Below are 3914 nucleotides of genomic sequence, written 5' to 3' on the forward strand. Positions count from 1 at the left end.
AAAAACAGAAGTGATAAAAGACATTCCTTCAAGGAAGTGTCACAGGCCCTCTGGTGTTCTTAATATATATAAATTATTTCAGTGACATCTAAGCAGCCCTCTTAGACTGTTTGCAGATGAGGATATTGTTTACTGTCTAGTAAAATCTTCAAAAGATCAAAACCAGTTGTAAAGAGATTTAGACAAGATATCTGAATGGTGTGAGAAGTTGCATTTGACCCTAAACAATAAGAAGTGCGGCTTCATCCACGAGTACCAAAAGGAATATATTAAATTTCAGTTACGCAATAAATTACACAAATTTAAAGGCTGTCAATTCAACTAAATATTACAGGATTACAAATAAAAACACATTAAATTGGAATTATCACATAGAAAATGTGGGGATGACAAACCGAAGTCCGTTTCATTGACAACACTTACAAGATGCAACAAATCGACTAAAGGCAATGCCCACACAATATACTTGTCCATCCTCTTCAGGAGTATTGCTGTGTGGATGGAATCTGTATCTGACAGGAATGACGGAGGTAACCAAAGAAGTTCAAAGAAGGGCAGCTCGTTTTGTATTACTGTGAAAAAGGGAAGTGTATGTCATAGATTTCATATAGGACTTGGGGGATGTCAAATATCTTTTCATGAAATTTCAACCACCAGTGTTTTCCTTCAAATTTTAGTGTGGAATGGCAGGGAAGCAGTGAAAATGGTTTGGAACACTCTGCCAAGCACTTAACTGTGAATTGCAGAGTAATCATATAGGTGTAGACTGAAGTTGTGCACAAAACTGACATTTTCAACCATAATTTCAAATCTATACCACCCAGCAGTGTATATTTCTTGTGGATATCCCTACTAATGCCTATTTGAACTTTATAATTTCTTTCATTTGAAATCATGGCTCTCATTTTTCACCTAATCCCCTGCAATCATCAACTTTATTTATATTCATTGTCAAAAACTTTGCTTAGCACAGTCTTTGTCCTCAATTTTCTAACCGTATAGTCTGAATTTTCCTCAACAGATATGAAGACCTGATCATCGCTGAAGGTAAAAGAACAAAAGTTTAACATTCTGTTTATCTAGGGGGTCGTCATATATGGAATACATGTTTAGACTGGACAAAGCTTGAAAAGGAAACCAGCAGAGGTCTTTACAAAGAAATCATCCTGACACTGGTTTTGATTGCAAACAATGGAAAACCCTACATCTACAACAAATTTGAACCATGCTGCTCCTGAAAGAGCCCATTGTGCTACCCTTTGTACCACCTTGCTTAGTCTAACAATCAGTGAAATGATTGATCAACTGTGATTGCCAGCCTCAACTCCCATTTTTTGAGCACTTTTTCATCTGTACAGATAGTTCAAACCTGACATGTTTTTCCAACATATCAATAAAAACCTATGAAGAATTATAAAGAACTGAAACCTGAAAAAAATAATTTCATTAGAAAATATAGCTAACAGCATTCGCTAATATCACTCACTGAAAAAATTTCTAATTGCAGAATATAGCTGGTATTACATTAAAAAGTATTAGTACTAACATTTAAACAGGAATGGCAATAACCAGACTGATAATGCATAAAATCATCTTCACTTTAAAATGGCAAAGATTCCCCCCTCCCACAAATAATGCCAGCACATAACTGAGCAACTCAAGATACTCCATAAATGAACTCAATAATCCCCCTCTTCTCCCTGCTCACTTTCCACAACCCAATGTCTGTCTCCTGACAGAAGAGAAAAGATAACAGAGACCATCACACATTTAATTGTTTCCGACAGCTATAATACTTATTTCAAACTCATATTCTGAAGTTAGTCACACACACACACACACACACACACACAAAATTTTTATAACAGATTTCTATTTAACTCCGATAGTAATGGATGACTGGATGCAGCTTTTTACGAAAGGTATCAAATGTGACAACATGTTCAACTGTAGTGTACAGGTAGCTTTTCCTCCTTTCGAATTTGAGGTTATTTGCAGTAACAGTTACTTCATTTTAAAAACCTCAAATAACCATAAAGTACTGATTTGCAGTAACTAAAGACAGTCCAGATTTCAGGTTTTAATCAAACCTTTATCCTTGGAAAACTTGCTTACCAAACAATTCTGATATGTTACAACAATGAAAGGGGTTATTAATGAAAACATTGTTACAGTAAGCACCATAGCTATATTAAATTATTTCAGTTGCGATTATTCTAGAATGACACTTCAAAAATAATGTCTGACAATATCATTTACAAGCATAAGTCATATGAGAAGTCATGTATGTTACAGTGGTAACATATCAGTTCATAGTTATAATTTCAGGCACTAGACCACAGATATTTTAGAATTTCTTTACGCAACAATTCCTTTTGCGTCAGTTTGTCTTAGATAAATAAAATTTAACACTGGCGCTAACAAAATAAATATCTCTCTGAAACCAACATTCACAGACAGAAAGGAATCTGTATTAGAAATATCTTTGTATCAATTATATGTTACCACTGAATACTGTTAAGTGATAACAGTTCAGTAAATTACTTCAAAATAAACACACTGAACAATTACAATATGTGGATGAGGTGTACTGAAAATTTGTACTCATTTAATAAGACGACAGTAATTTTAAGCTCAGAGTACTGTGTGTTTCTTCTAAATTAGAATCCATCACAGCCTACGTCAGGAAGGACACAGCCTAAATTGATACAAACCATCAAAAACACTAACACTGTCATCCTGGAATACTAACTTTCATTCTACACTGCTTTTAAAAATTATAAATTAGCTGCATTTCATATATTTCATTCACAAATCTTTCTTGTAAATGCAAGATCTCAGCCATAACTCCAAAAGACTTTGTACTGATGATGATATTCGAGATTTTAGAGTAGAATACATTGGCTATGTACAAATTCATCATCTAAATGAGACTTGTGGGTCACTTATTCAAACAATGCTTCTTTCTACAGAAATGTACAATGGGAGTGTGAAGTGTGTGAAAATGTGAGGAAAGATATCAGACTGACTGTAACAGAGGAATGGCCTGAGGCAGGAAAGTGCACTCTCACCACTTCTCGCCACTGTGGTGGTGGGTGAGATAATGACCGAAATGGTACAAGTAACAGGGGAAGGAAAGATGAAAGCAATAGTGTTTTACAGACTATCTGAAGTCCACGTAAATAAGGAAAATGAAATGCAAAAAACTTTAATGTAGGGCAACAAATAGTACAAGGATACAGAATAAACTTTAGCATAAATGTGAAATAATTATCACAACTAGCAAGAAAGAGTTACAATGTATCTGGGAAGTGTAATAGAGAAGAACAGAAGAAACACCAGAGAAAGAAATGAGTGGGGGAGGCAAGCAGAAGCATTCTGGAAGAGTTTTAAAAGCCTCATATGGGGCAAGAACATCTGCCAAAACTGTACTACTTCCCAACCCGACATATGCCTCCGAGACCTGGACAATGAAAGAAAAAGAGAAAAGCAAAATACAAGATAGTGAGATGAAATTTTTGAAAAAGTAAGTATTGGAGTGACAAAGAGGGGCAGGTTAAGGAATCAGAGGATCAGGAAATAAGAGAAGGAGCAACTATTACGGGATAAGATGGATAGATGAAGACTTAGATGGTATGGACATGTTAAGCAAATGGAGGAGAAGAGCACACCCATGAAGTTACATGAGAAGAAATGGAAGATAAAAAGACCAAGACACAGGTGGCTGGTAGGAGTGAAGGAACGTGAGCGAAAGAGAGTAGAAGACTGGTCAGGTTGGAGATGGAGACATGGTGGGAAGACAGAAGACGGTGGAGACACCTATGTTCCAAACAGACATGGCTAGTGGCTGGAAACTGTAAAAGATGGTGACAATGTTTCATTCTTATACTTACGGATACTTATCAAACATTACA

Source organism: Schistocerca piceifrons, chromosome X (genome assembly GCF_021461385.2).
Source record: "Schistocerca piceifrons isolate TAMUIC-IGC-003096 chromosome X, iqSchPice1.1, whole genome shotgun sequence".
Taxonomy (NCBI): Eukaryota; Metazoa; Arthropoda; class Insecta; order Orthoptera; family Acrididae; genus Schistocerca; species Schistocerca piceifrons.